At 43.2% G+C, this 15,307-nt stretch overlaps 1 long non-coding RNA gene across 2 annotated transcripts; it reads right to left on the bottom strand.

Moving 5' to 3' along the window:
- Positions 1–1,691: 1,691 nt before the first annotated feature.
- Positions 1,692–14,902, bottom strand: LOC139044873 (uncharacterized). Of its 2 annotated transcripts, XR_011502256.1 has the most exons (4): positions 14,691–14,902; positions 11,817–11,925; positions 7,901–8,718; positions 1,692–7,101 (listed from the first exon to the last, which is right to left on the bottom strand). It is a non-coding gene; the product is annotated as an uncharacterized lncRNA (long non-coding RNA). The 2 variants fall into 2 exon arrangements; XR_011502255.1 differs by lacking the exon at positions 14,691–14,902 and having other exon boundaries at positions 11,817–14,655.
- Between the last annotated feature and the right edge of the window lie 405 nt (positions 14,903–15,307).

Genomic DNA, 15,307 nt, shown 5'->3' with positions numbered 1-15,307 from the left:
GTGTGGTTGAGCTGATATTTTGTGAAGGAGAAGTTCACTCATTCATTCATCCATTCACAGCTCATTATTAAGCTCCTGCTCTGTGTCAAGCAGTATTCTAGGCACTGGGAAAAATCTTTGCCTTGATGGAGCTTCCATTCTAGTGGGGGTGAGAGTCAATGAGAGTCAATATTGCAAGGAAAAAAATTAAGCAGAGTAATGGAGGTACAGAATGATGGGGTGAAGCATGCGTGTGTGTGTGTGTGTGTGTGTGTGTGTGTGTGTGTGCCTTTAGATAGAGTACTTGGAAAAGGCCTCTTAATAAAGAGGTATTTGAACAGAGAGTGAAGGAAGTGGGGGAGCAAGGCACATGGCTATCTTAAGGAAAGGCTTTCTAGTCAGAGGGAACAGTAAGGATAAAGAGCCCAAGGAAGAGCTCGCTTAGTGTATTTGAAGACTAGTGAGGAGGCCAGTGGGCTGGAGACAAGGTTGGAGTGTTATGGGAGGATCAGATCATGTGTGGCTCCGCAGAGATTTTGAATAACTTGATGATATCTGGGCACCAAGATTTTTAAAACTTCCCTGTGTGATTTTAACAGGAAGCCAAGGTTGAGAACTACTAATTTAAAAGGCTTACTCTGGCCATGGTGAGGAGAAATGAGGAGCGGGGCAAGGGTAGACACAGGGAGACAATTAGGAGGCTACTGCAATATTCCAGGGGCAGATGATGGTGGCTCGGACCCAAGTGGTAGTTTTTAAGATGGCGAGGAATGGTTGAATTATGGAAATAATTGAAGGAAGAGTCCTGGTCCAGTGCTGCTGCTGCTTCTGGGGCTGGGTGGGTACTGGGACTTCATATCAGCAAGCACCTTGACCAACCAACCTGAACCCTATTCTCTAATCTGGTCTCTATCAGTAATAAAGGTGATTTTTGGCCTATTTACTTTGTGTTATTTCTCAACTCATTGAGAATCTGGATGGGGAAGAGGGGTGCTATTTATTGAAAGAAATCCTCAGAAACCAAAAATGAGCCTGTGTGGTGGTGGTGGTGGTGGTGTGTGTATGTGTGTGTGTGTCCACATCCAGCTACCCGAGGACATTGCTACATTGGTGGCAAATTAGATTTCACCAGAGTTGTAGCTTTACCAGGAAGGAGATGGGAGCAAGGGAGCTGAAGAAGTGTAGGAGAATGATGACAATGATATACCATTGAATCTGAGCTGGGAGAGTTGGAAGGTGAGAACACGGGGTGAAGAGGTAACACTAATGGATTATAGGTCCTGGTGGGCTCAAAGAAATGTTTGGGTCAGGGTCAAGAGGGAGTGAGCTGGAAAAATAGAAGTGGGCAGTAGTTGAGATGCTTAAAACGAATGTTGTAATTAGGTTATTAGTCACGACAAGGTCTAAGGCATGACCATAACAGTGGCTGAGAAAGGACAGAGGACAAAATCATTGAAGCGGACGAGGAAACAATGAAAAGTGAAAAGAGGACTGAACTTGGAGTCAGAAATCCTGGTTTTGAGTCCCACTTGAGTCACTGACTAGCTATAGTCTTTAAAAAATCATTCTACCATGCTGAGCCTCCATTTCCCCAACTGTAACATTCCCGTTCAGTGAGCAGTGAGAGGCTTTCAATGGCGTGGTATATGTGGAAGTGTGTCAAAACCTGGAAAATGCTCTATGGAAGGAATTGTATCCACTGGCCACATAAATGATGCAAGATAACTTTTCCATAGTTAGTGAACCAAAGTAAGCGTCAATAGAACTGCAAACTTTCAATTTCTGGGACATCAAACAACCTGAATGAATACCAAAGGAAAATAATAAATCAGACAAATGTATGGCTCCTTAGGATTGCCCTATTGACAATCTTTCCAATTCTTTTTCTGTGATCATAGTTCTAGAAGTATGGTATTTGATGACTTTATTTCCTTTTGCGGATGAGAAGAGTGGCTTTCATGGCAGGGAGTAGGCACAAGAACTGGGAGGAGAAAGGTGGATAAGTAATTCAATCTTTCAGTGAAAGAGGAATTGCTAGAAGCTGTTTTATTCAATTGTTTTAAAGAAATTTGATTTATCCTCAAATACAACCATTAGGAAATCAAGGATAGAAAAAACAAACACTGGAAGAAGGAAGCAATTGTTTTGGAATACATTGCTGAGAAAGTCACTTAGCACACCTGCTAAAGAGGTCCACGTGGTATTGGGTATAGAATCACAAATATTTTAATATTTGTAAACACCATGTTCTTTCATATTCTTTACTTCATGTGACTGGTCCTTGACTCCAGTAACCCTGACCTTGCTTTTGCCTCCATCATTAGACCCCCCACTCGTACCCTCAATTCTAAGAACAGGTCCCTGGCTCTACATCATTTTCCTATATCAATTGTCCTGTTTCTTCTACCTTGGTCCTCTCTTCACAGCCCTTTGACACCTAACCACTGACCACTGCTCTCTTGTCTGGGTCTCCCCTCTTGCTTCTTAATCTCCTCAGCTGCCTTCCAGTTTGTTCTGAGAAGAAATACAGCGTGTACTTTGATTCTAAAGTGCACTGAATCAAAGACAAAAAGTCAGAGACTCCCAGATTAAATTTTTTAAAAATGATAACAACAACAATAAAATGTCTTCCTCCACTCCATCCAGCAATATGTTTTCTAGAGAGACGTATTTGAAATAAAAGGATGTGGAGAATTTGAAAATAAGGAATGAAAAAACACACAGGGAAACCAAAAGAAAGATGGGGTAGCAATTTTAATAATAGATAAAATAGAATTGAAGTTGAAAAACGATCATAAGGGATGAAGGGGGACATTATATGCTGATTATATGATTTATATATGAAGAATTATGAACAAACATGCACCTAAGAAGGTAGCCTCAAAACATAGAAAGCAATAACTCACAAAAGTATAGCAGTTTAACACATCCCTCTTGGAAAAGATAGATCAAGCAGACTTTGGTGATGATCAAGCCGACCTGAGTGCAAATCCCTTTTCCATCACTTACTAGCTGCATGTATTCATTAAGTTACCTGGCCTCTTGAAGCTCTGTGTTCTCACCTGAAAGACGGGAATAACATCAACCTTCTAAGATTGTTAAAAGCTTTAAGTGAGATAATGCATATAAATAGTCAAGTACAATGTCTGGCCCACAATTGGTACTTCATAAATGTCTGGAACAAAAATTATCCTTTGGACACCCTGCCCTCCATCACCTGTTTCTGTTGGATCTTTTTGATTTCTGAGTACAGGCTGCATCCTATTTCACAGAGCAGAATAGATAGCAGATAGAGCAGAATAGAGGGATAGAGCAGAAAGCTGAAACAGAGTCTGGGAAATACAACATCTTTGCACAACTCTAGCATGATACTCAACTATCAGTGAGCCTATACTGGTTGTTCATAGTTGGCATCCACTCTGACTGTCAGGGCCTGTGCCTTTTATCAATTTATTGTCTCTCAGCTCCAAATTCACCCTTCTTTAAACACTTTTGTGATATCAGAGCTGGACCCTGTAAACATTTCTCCTTTGCCAGCTGACAGAATGCTAGGCTTCATAAATAAGGCACTGGAGTGACACTCCAAGGACACAGCTGCTGAAAGAGAGCTCCCTGCTAGATTCTCGCACTCCGTTATTATCATTCAGCAGGAGAGCCCAAAAGCCCATATGGACAAGTTTCAGTTGCACCCTAACACCTTTTTCAACAGCTCTGGTCTGCCCACAACCTCTGACAAGAGAGAGCTGCTTCTGGAGACAGCTCTAGCCTGGGCTCTCTGCTAAGTTTCTTCATCATTGTCAGGCTGTGTGTTCTTGTAGTAGCCACATGCTCTTTGAACAGGTCTCCTAAGTCCTTAATTCTTTCTTTGTCCAGGCTCCTTCAGCATAGAGGTGGAAACTTCCTTTTATTGTGCTGCCTGCTTCTGAACCCCTTGGGGGTCTCTCTTACTCCTTTTAGTAGTTAATCACCTTCTGCTAGTTAACAGTTCTTTATATTAAAGTTTCCTTATTCAAATCACTGGTGTGATTTCTTGCTCCTTACCGAAGACATGCCTGATCTGTTTCTCCACTAAACTGTTATCAGTGGTGAGTTACTGGGTGGTGCGCAGGCAATTGCTGTATCAGCATATCAGTATTCCTGAAAGGAGCCACTCTCCTTCCCAGTAAAGAAGAGTCATTGCCAGCTGAGTTTCCTAGATCTTTTGTGACCAGAAGAAATAAAGGGATCGGTAGAAATAGGGTCTGAGAAGTGAAAAAAAGTCGAGGAAGCCTTAGCATACGGGCTAAGTTGAGCTGTGTACTAAAGAGCCAGGGCAGACAGAGAAAGGTGGAGGGAGGAAGAAAAAGCATCATGGACTGACTAGTGGAGAGAATATGGATTTGAAAAATTTGCTGAGGCTTATGAATTGGATTTCTGTTGATAATTTTTTGAGAGATATGAGTAAAGACTGAAATTCACTTTTTGTTACTTTTGGTTACAGTAATATGCTTCCTTTTTTGTCACTCTGTGCAGACACTTGGCCACATGGGTGCCAGGCTTTTACTAGGGTTCTACCTGATTTCTATTTTATGTCAGAGAAACGTCCAATTTGTTCACACTTTTGTTTGTGATATCCAAACACTAATATTATTACTGCAGACACTTAAAAAAGCTATCTGGGAGGTTTTAGGCAATGTTGGAAAATCCTTATGCACCTGTTCTCAACTACCTAAAGAAGCATTCACTTCCTACAAATGCCCTCTTATTTAGCTCTAGAAATCTTTTTCCTTCTGACTAAATTGATTTTTTGTTTTTTAAAAAAAGACAGAGTAGGCATTCGGCAGGGCATGGTATGAAGAGCCCTACATTTAATCTGTGTGTGTGTATGTATATTCTCAAAAAGAAACACTAGAAAGATAAATCATAAGTCAATAGAAATTATCTATAAGGGGAGAGGGGATGGAAGGAGGGACAAGGATGGAAATGAGCACTATAAAAATGAAATTAAATTTAAAAGAAGAGCACCAGGTACGGATTCAGACAGACTTGGGTTCAAAATCCAAATTTGGCGGCTAACTACCAATTGGCCTTGGAAATGTTACTTAATATCTCTTGGCTTCAGTCCCATTAATAAAATGCATAGGGTTGTTGGGAATATAAAGATAATACCTGCTGAAATACTTAGCCCAGTGCCTGGTGAATAACAGATGCCTGGTCATGTTAGCTATAGTTAGTACTGCCTTGGCCCAGCATGCAAGAAGCAGGACTATGTAAACTTCGTAAGATTCTTAAGCTTTGTAACTCCCCCTTTGCTTGTATTTCTGTTGTTCCCCTATTTGTCCTAAATTCTGAGGAAGAAAATCCTGAAGAGAATAAAGGCTTATGTTCGTCTTTGGGGAGAGCTGGAATGAGATGTTCTTACTCTGTAGCCATTTCGGGCTGGGATAAAGGAGTGATAGGAACTCCAGGGGTAGAGTGGGTGGGAGGAGATTTTGGGGAGGAAATGGAAACAGGATAAGTCCCTGAGGCATGTTGCAAAGAAGGAAAGGGGAGCCCAGAGCCTGGACCTAGAAAATGGGAGCCAAACAGAAGATGTGAGGGTCTTTCCCCATATCCACCATGGATTTCTCCCTTCTTCCTCTTTTATGATCAGCATGGAAAAGCAGGGAGAGAGTGTGGCTCTGTAACTTTCTCAACGTGGCTTAAAAATCCTAGGGTTGTCTTTGTTCCAATCAGGAAACAACTCTCGACTCTCTCTCTCCCTCAGTCAATGCTTCATTGTTTCTGGAGCTGAGGAAGTCCTTGGTGCAGATCATATAATCCAGCCCAGACCTTTAGCATCTAATGCCTCTTTTTAAAAGGAACCAAAGCCTCTTTTCTTCCTGACGTTTCAAAGCCCAATTGAACCCAACAGCTTCCAAGCATTCTGCCACTTGGCTACCTGTGTGACCCTGGGCAAGTTTCTAAACCTCCAACTTGAACATGGGTCTGTCCCTACAGAGAGCAAAGTGGCAGGACTCTCTGGCCAAATCTCTCTGCCAGCATCATAGAAGTGGTTTTAGCAAGTATAACAGATGGTTCTGCAAATGTGTTTCCCCAGTATGTATTCCACTGTGAACCTTTCCATCTTCCATAGTGCTCTTGCATCTGCCTTTGTAAGATTCACAACTGAGCTGAATCTTAGCCTTCTAAAACTCCATAGCTTCTCCTGTTGCAGGTGAGGAATAGTGCCTGTGTCAGCCAGGTGCCTGCAGTTGGATGCTGACCAACAACGGTGGAAAATGAATTAATGAAAGGTTGCTCACAGAATCCGTAAGAGGGTAGGAGAAGCAGTCTTGGAAACCATGGAGGTTAGGTAGCAGACATAACGTGGTCAGGATGCCACCACCATTGTCAACCATGGTCACTATCCTTGGCGAGTGATCTCAATGCTAGACCACTTCAGCCACCACCACAGATCCGACATCACTGCTTCTATGACTTTGCACCGTTCAGAGCCCTGGGTGGTGATGTGGTCCTAGAACCTGTGTGGTCTCTTTGGCAGTCGAGGACAAGAAGTGACAGATTTTCTGCCTGTTTGCTTCTGTACTCTGCATGTGTTGGCTAACAATCAGAAGATACAGCATAGTTATGCTGGCCTCATGTCCTCTGGTTAACTCCTGCTGTGCTGGTGCCAGAAGAATGCTCTGACTCCCAATGGCGGATTCCTCCGAATTAGGAAGAGGGATTTAGATGCTGGGCAGCAAGGGGAAAAAAATGCCTCCACTGATGTGCTGGAAACTTGGATAGAGTTGTAAAGTGAGTTTTTTCAATCAAGCCTTTTGCTTTCTGTCCTCCTCCAGCTTCTCTCCTGTTGGGGTGAGACCTGCCCAAGTCCTGTCATGCTTCGGTGCCCGAACAGGTGCATTTGCTCCCTTCCGGTGCCTGGACTCCTGCCATCCATTGCTCAATTCCAACCTCTTGTTGTCTTAACACTAGGCTTCCACCCACAGGGCCTTCTCCTGGTGACAGTTCTCGGAGTCAAGTTTCCTTTCATGAAGCTGTAAGTTGCCAGCTAACCAATCACAGATCTTGGGACTTGAATAGAAATGACCTTTCTCCCCACTTTTTGGCTCTTCTCTCTGAGGGTCTTCTCTCTGATCCCTGGATATGGAAAGAGTGCTAGAATGAAGCCAGGAGACCCAGATTTGTTAACTGTGGACTTCGGCCAGAAATTTAACTTTATGAGCCTAGTTTTGTTATCTGGAAAATCAGGGGGGTGATGACTGGGAATATTTCTTGAGCTGCTCGAGTGTATTTTTTTCTCAATTCTACTTCTGGGGTCCCTGACTTCCCTGGTTCTGCCACCCCCAATTCTGGTCTGCATTATTTCTATCCCTTTTTTTCATCTTTAACACACCAGTTATGAAGCCACAATAAAAATGGGAATTTTCCATTCTTCACTCAACCCGGAGTCCTCCCACTCAGTATCATGCCATACATTGCCCCAAATCACTCAGCCTGAGGATTCTGACTTTTCTGGGGTCATGAGAGAACAGTAGAGGGGCTTAGCTCTCTGCATTTGATCCTGACTCTACAGTGTGGGGTCAAATATCCTTGTCATTTTTTTGGTAAAAACCCAGATGATCCTGGTTACATTATGGATTACTTTTTGACAACATGGACCACAACTTTAGAATGGTATCTTTGCTCCTTGGTTTTACCCAGAGGAGGAAAAAAGCCATACAAAGCAATCTTTTGTTTATTTCATAGACCAGAGAATCCTCTTGCAGGTTTTTCCACTCTGCCTTCCCTGTGTTGTTTCTTTCAGAGTTTCACTAAAAATAATGACAGTCATAAAAACAGCTCCCATGTACTAACTTGCTACGTGCCAGGCCCTGTGCTAGATGCTAGATCGATGTTATCTCATGTAACCTGCTCAATAAATATAGGAGGTACATACCAATGCCCTCTTTCTGTGGATGAGGAAACTGAGGTTTGGAGAAGCCAGGAGAGCTTTGTTTGGGAGCCCTGTCTAGCAGCCCCAGAGAGTCATGAAGCAGGCCCTGTGGCGGAGTTGGTTCACTCTGCCCAAAGTCCTCTCAGCTTCCCAATCACCAGGGATAAAGGAATCTCTGCTGCCTTTCTGGCTTTCTTCTTCCCAGATTCCTTTGAGTCTCCTGAAGTTTACGGAACTTGAGTCATCTTGTTGGGAAGGATTTCACAGACTCTCTGTTGAACCAATGACTTCTTGGCCCTATAATGTCCCCACTCTCACAGAGGCCACCATGCTGAGTGTGGCCCCTTTGACCACACACACTGGACTCTGGAAAAGATGGCACTAATATCTCGGAGCCTTCTCGGGGTTAGGAGAGCAGGAGAGTGAGTTAGAAGAGGTTTGCAGAGGTCATTTAGTTCATCTCTTCGTCTTTGGCACAATTACCCTTCCTTCCTCCGATTCCCAAGTCTGTACACAGCATCTCTCAGAATGTTCAAAACTATTTCCATTTCAGTTCAAAGCAAATTTTCCTTTCTCTACCCTACCAAAACAGGAGATAATTAGTTATTATCTTCAAAATATTAATTTCCTTCCTTCTTTTCCCTTCCCTTCCCTAAAAGAACATTAATCAAATGCTTTGAGGGAATTGCGTTTGCCCATCAAGAAGTCCACAGCCATTGTAACAGGAATCATAATTGGGGGGATTAATGTGCTTTTCTCTTTTGCTTTCTCCCTACTGGGTGGAGGAATTCTTTTATCCGGTGAAGCGATTAGCATGGTTTCTAAAGGAATTCAAAGGGAAAGAGAGTTAGTATTCGGTTTCTGACATTCGAAATAGGATTTCACAGCAAGACAATAACTAGAATGCTAAGTTTGAGGTGAGAGAAAGGATTTTTCTAAATAACTTTAACTCCAAGTTGATCTAGATCATAGAATTCCTCCCATAGGACAGAGAACTCTGTATGAGCTAGGTTTAGCCAGGAGTCTGTAGGTTATATTTAGGTCAGAGCCAGAAAGCCATAAAGCCGAGGAAGTAAATAAGTTTGCTGCCTCTTCTTGTCCTGGGGCATCATGGGAAAAAGAGGCCATGAACACAAGCTGAGTTAGGAGGGGAAGTGGTGAGATATGTGCTCTGATGTCCCTTTGGAAGGCATGTTGGACAAGCTGAGAAGAGACCTCTGGAAGCAGGCTCTGCTCTGTCCAGGAGGCAGGGGTGGGCAGTCCAACATGGTACAAAAGGTGGGCTACATTGTTAGGCAGAGAGAAAGAGTCTCCTCTATAGTCCCAAGCCTCCCTCCATTCCCACTGGAGAGCCAGTGAGCCAGCCCTGATGCCCACGGCACCAGGACAGCAGAGGGAGGCTGGGGCAGAGCTCTGAAGGGTCCACAGCTCCAGGAGATGACGTGAGGTGAGGAGCTGGGGGCAAGTGCGAGGGAGCCCAGACCAGGAGCTCCACAGTTGCAGACATCAGTAGTGGGTGCCAGATGAATCCCTAGGGACAAGCACCCACTGAAGGGCCTGCATAAAGCCAACATGACTTCTTACCCCCACAACGATGCCATGGGACAAAGGCCCAGACACTCCCTTAGGAGAACAGGGGAGGAGCCATCAGAAATCAGAGACCTTGAGCAGGATCCAAAAGGGGCCAATTATTTAATTGATTTAGACAAAGGTTTAAGCTGGATTGGGCATTCAGTTATAATTCTCCTCTTTACCTAGCAAATAACAACAGCTAAGACGACAACACAAAGAAAACACTTTCCCTGCACATCCAAGTTGTATGGTGAGCATATTTAAGCCACCCCATATTTCAATCAAAAAAAAAAAATCAGCCTTTTCTATTTCAGGCCCAGTGATTTGAGTTCTTTTAATTTATCTTACATTCTTCGTTCTAGTTGCCAACCTCTGGATAGTTCCTGAATTTTTCTCTTTCTCTGAAATTCTCCTTCTCATCAACATCAGCAACAAAAAGAAGCAGGAAAGTTCACTGTTTTGGGCTGAATTGTGTCCCCTTGAAATTCATATGTTGAAGCCCCAGCCCCCAGTACCTTAGAAAGTGACAGACTGTCCTTGGAGAGAGGGCCTTTAAAGAGGTAATTAAGTTAAAATGAGGCATTAGGATAGGCCTTAATCCAGTCTGACTAGTGTCATAAGAAATGAAATTTGGACACACCAAGAGACACCAAGGATGCATGCACACGGAGGGAAGACTATATGAGGACACAGGGAGGAGGCAGCATCTACAAGCCAAGGAGACAGGCCTCTGGAGAAAATAAGCGAGCCGAGCCCTTGATCATGGACATCTGGCCATGGACCAGTGAGCAGGCTGGCCTTCAGTGAGAACACGTGATCTCTAAGGTCCCTTGCAACTCTCATCCTCTGAGTCTGGGCAGCAGACAGAGTGACAGGCAAACAAGGATGGCAACCAGGTTGTGGCTGAGTGGTGGGTGGCCCTTGCCCACTCAAGCCATTTTTCTGTGACAGACGCTTCTTTCATACTGACGGGGAGGCATGGAATTAGTGACACAAGGTGAGAGAAAGTATAAGAAATTGAGATGTGATCTTGAAAGTTTATCACAGTACAAGATGTGAAGGGAGAAACTTCAGGAAGTTTGTCATTTAACAGAGACCTTCCAGCTGGGAGGGTGACAGAAGCCCTGTGATTTGTTATCCAAAAGCCTGGGGTCTTGTGAGTATTCTTAATGAGCAATGCTTTCTACCAGCTGGAAACCAGCTCCTTAACTGACATCTGGAAATCACTAATGGAAATTAGGGAAGGCCCCAAAAGAAATGAGGCTGTGGGAAAACACGGGTTGCAGAAAATGTGCCCTACACATAATTGTAGGGTTTTTTTCTTTACTTTTTTATGGAGATGGGGTTGACCCAAGATGTGCTGGGAATAAGTCAGCCCGAACTCCTTAACATTCTGCCCTGGGGACCCAGGTCTGAGGAAAAGAAGCCTTTCCTTCGCTCTGTGTCCAAGGTACTCAATCCTTGTTCCATTACATGCCTGAGTGAAGGACATTAGGACAACTCAAAATATTAAGCAAGGCTAAGGGCATTAATAGGATTCCACCTGCCTGCAATCTATCCCTCTTTGTCCTCCTACCCGAAGACACAAGCTTTGACTTCGTCCACCCATCTCTCTCTCTCACTTTACTATAATCATTCACAGGGCCTCTCCTCTTCCAATCCTGTGGTTAGAGAAACACCCCAGTTTGCTCCTTGTCCCAGAGCCTTGGAACTCTGTTCAAGGGGAAGGGTGAACAAGCCTTCTCGGCTGTCAAAGGTCTTTGCTATCTGAGCATTACAACAGCAAAAGCAAACGGCCTAATCTCCTGCATTAGATAGGCAGAACTAGAGCCCAGGCAAAGAATCTTGTTTGTCACGGAATAATAAAATGCTAGAACCAGAGACACCGCCGAGATCACCTGGCCCACAATACACACGTGAGGAAACTAAGACCCAGAAAAATGAAATAACTTGCCCAAGGTCACACAGGCAGTAGTAATAACACCAGTTGCTCCAATTTATTGAGAACCTACTACATAAGGTACCACTGGGCAAAGCATTTTACTTGCGTTCTGTCTCCCCACAACAACCTTGCAAGGTAGGTACTATTATCTCTGACTTACAGAAAGGATACAGAAGCCTAGAGAAGCCAGGCGACTTGCTCAGGGACGCCCAGCTGAGCAGAAAGCCAGGTTTCCCAACACGCTCTTGGCCACCACTCTCTGAGGTAAGACCTGTTTTGGTGAGCTTGTCAGAATGCTGCATTTTCCTGATAGGTTGCAACTGCTGTTTCGTAAGTGACCGGTGTACTAAGGGGAAAAAAACTCCTGGCCTCCCCGGGGCAAAAGGATTATACCTCTCAGCTCACCTTTCCACAGGCCTCTCCAAAGAGGCTACGAAATGTTGACAAGCGAGTCGAAGGCGGATCGAGTGCCAGCCGCTGTGCGTTTACTTCCTGATTAACTGTTTCCCTGGCACTTGCCATTGAGGGGACAGAAAAGCAAAGAGGACGTTAGCTTTCTCACGGGGTGGTGTGAAACCAGACTCCACGCAGCTCTGGGAGGTGGGGCAGAACTGGTTTTGTGTCTCTTCTTGACCCTTCCCTGCCACTGCTGCTCTGTGGCTTTTCCTTCCTTCATACCCCAACAGGCCCCTGCAAAGTCCCACTCCACGCCGGAAACTTTGCCCCAGTCCTCCCTTACTCGGTCCCGAACCACATACCCGCCTCAGGTGACATTTCTCTGGGGTCCTGCTCTCTGCCCTCCAGGCTGACCGATAAGCTGATCCCTGTGATGTGCTCAGGGCAAAGCTTTGCTCCCTTTAGGTAACATATTTGAAATTTAAAGGGTAGAATTGTCAAGTTTCTGAGCAGTCTGTTGGGAATACACTTGGGGATTGAGGCAGGCCTTGCAGGGGGACACATAACCACAGGCTGGTTCCTCAATTTCTAGGGCAGCCGTGAGCCTGATTCTCTGCTCACCCTCTTCCCAAGCTCCCAGGGGCAAGATTTCCAAGGCTCTGCCCGTGCAAAGTGTCTAATAAGTGAAACTGAGTTGCATCTGTGTCCTCGCACAAATGCTATACCTAATGTGGGACTTGGTAACTCCCAGTTGCACCCTGGGTAACTCTCAATTGTATTTCTGTGTACTAAGGAAAATTGAAGCTATGTTTAAATTTGGAAATGCTTAAAAACAGAAAAATAATATTAAACTAGCGCTTTTTTTTTTTTGTAAGGAAGATTCTCCCTGAGCAAACATTCATGCCAATCTTCCCCTATTTTGATTGTAGGACACCGCCACAGCATGGCTTGATGAGTGGTGTGTAGGTCCATGCCCGGGATCCAAACCCATGAACCCCTGAAGCGGAGTTCATGAACTTAACCACTACACCACCGGGCTGGCCCCTAAACTAGCACTTTTGAACACCTCTTATGGATCAGACTACGTATTTATCTCTAATCTATATAAGAACCTTGAGAGATAAATATTATCCCATTTTACTGATGAAGAAACTGAGATTCAGTGAGTTGCCCAAGTTTTCATAAATAAGTCTGAGAGAGGTCCGTCTGACCTCATTTCCCCTGTTCTTCTTTTTATGCAAGGACATGTCCCCTAGCTCAAAGTGTACCTCCAGCCCTGGCTGAAGCCGACCTGTGCTAGCTCATGAGAGCCAATTGTTTGATTTTCAGGAAATTTGTGAGTCAATTCTTAAACATAGCCGTAATTAAAAATCAAATTATATGAACTTAAAATAAATTATATTAAACACAGAGGTGATAAATACTCAAAACTTGCCACTATTATCTACACTGTTAAGGTTATTTATGCCGATTTCATCTGTCTGGTGGAAATACTGAAGAACGCTGGACGGTTGCACTCTTTTCCCAACTCTGCATTCAGTGACAGCACCTCGGCATCTTGAAATCAGTCATGGTGGGGCTATTCATGCCATGGAAGTTGGCGAAGGCTACAGGTCAGGGCTTTTTCTTTCTAGAGAGCCGGTTGTTAAACATTAACTAGCAAACCACTGCCCTAGCCCATTACCTCCTCATCACCGACATCAAACCTTTAAATCTTGGGACTAAAAGAACACATAAATCTAATTTAGTGGTATCTAGACTTATTTTATATTGGGCAAAACTGTTTTGTCAAATACTAAGCCTGGTACATGAAAAAGAGGGAAAGCAGAGCTGGTCTAGTTGTTGTTTTAAGCCTCAAGTTTTGTGGTGGACTTTACATGGCAATAAAGAACGAAACATGTAGTTTTCCTCCTGCTTCTCTGACTGTGGCTTCTCAGACGCCTGCGTGCGTGACTCTCCTTCTAACTGCCCCTTCATCGTTGGTGTTCACCAAAGTTCCATTCTTGACGCTTCCTTGTCATGGTGTACACTCTTCCTGTCTGATCTTCATTCCATGTCCTCAGCTACCAAATGTATGTCTATCAAGTGTTGGTTTCTGAAAGAGTCTCAATTAATGCTCTTTTCCCCTTCCATGTTTTGAATAAACTAAGAAATGAAACAAGGAGTTAAAATGGATACTAAAAACATACAAAAATCAGATGTATTTCTATATGCTAGCATTGAACAATCCAAAAATGAAATAAGCAATTCCATTTACAATAGCATCAAAAAGAACAAACTGGGGCTGGTCTGGTGGTGTAGTGGTTAGGTTCACACACTCCACTTCGATGGCTGGGGTTCACAGGTTTGGATCCTGGGTGTGGACATAGCACTGCTTGTCAAGCTATGCTGTGGCAGCATCCCACATAAAATAGAGGAAGACTGGCACAGATGTTAGCTCAGCGACAATCTTCCTCAAGTGAAAAAAAAAGGGGGAACATTGGCAACAGATGTTAGCTCAGGGCCAATCTTCCTCACTAAAAGAAGAAAAAAGAAAAGAATAAACTACTTAGAAATAAATTTAACTAAGACTTGTGCACTGAAAATAATAAAACATTGCTGAAATAAATTAAAGAAGACCTAAATAAATGGAAAAAAATAAATGGTTTATAATAATCTGTGTTTGCGAATTGGAAGACTTAATTTTCTTAAGATGGCAATGCTCCGCAAAGTGGTCTACAGATCCAGTGCAATATCGACCAAAATTCTAATGGCTTTTTTGCAGAAATGGAAAAGCTGACCCTAAAATTCATATGGAATTTCAAGGGACCCCAAATATTCAAAACAAACTTGAAAAAAAAGAACAAAGTTGAAGTACTCACTCTTTCCAATTTCAAAACTTACCAGGAAACTATCATAATCAAGATGACGTGGTGCCAACACTAGGATAGACATATAGATCAATGAAACAGAATTGAGAGTTTAGAAATAAACCTATACATCTATGGTCAATTGATTTTTGACAAAGGTGCCAAGAGTATTCAATAGGGAAAGAATAGTCTTTGCAACAAATTGTGCTGGGACAAAACAAATACCCAAAAGAATGAAGTTGGACTGCTACCTCATACCATACACAAAAAATTAACTCAAAATGGATCAAAGACCTAAATGTAGGAGCTAAAATAGAAAGCTCTTAGAAAAAAATATAAGGAAAAATCTTCATGACCTTGGATTTGGCAACGGATTCTTAGATATGACAACAAAAGAACAAGCAACAAAAGAAAAAATGGATAAATTGGACTTCATCAAAAATAAAAGCTTTTGTCATCGAAGGACATGATCAAGAAAGTGAAAAGCAACCCATATAATGGGAGAAAATATTTGCAAATCATGTATCTGAACTGGGTCTAGAATCCAGAATATATAAAAAACTTTTACAACTTAACAACTGAAAGATAACCCAATTAAAAATGGGGAGAGGACTTGAATAGATATTTCTCCAAAGAAGATATAGAAATGGC

Source organism: Equus asinus, chromosome 3, assembly GCF_041296235.1.
Source record: "Equus asinus isolate D_3611 breed Donkey chromosome 3, EquAss-T2T_v2, whole genome shotgun sequence".
Lineage (NCBI taxonomy): Eukaryota > Metazoa > Chordata > Mammalia > Perissodactyla > Equidae > Equus > Equus asinus.
This window is presented reverse-complemented; position numbering and strand designations above follow the sequence as displayed.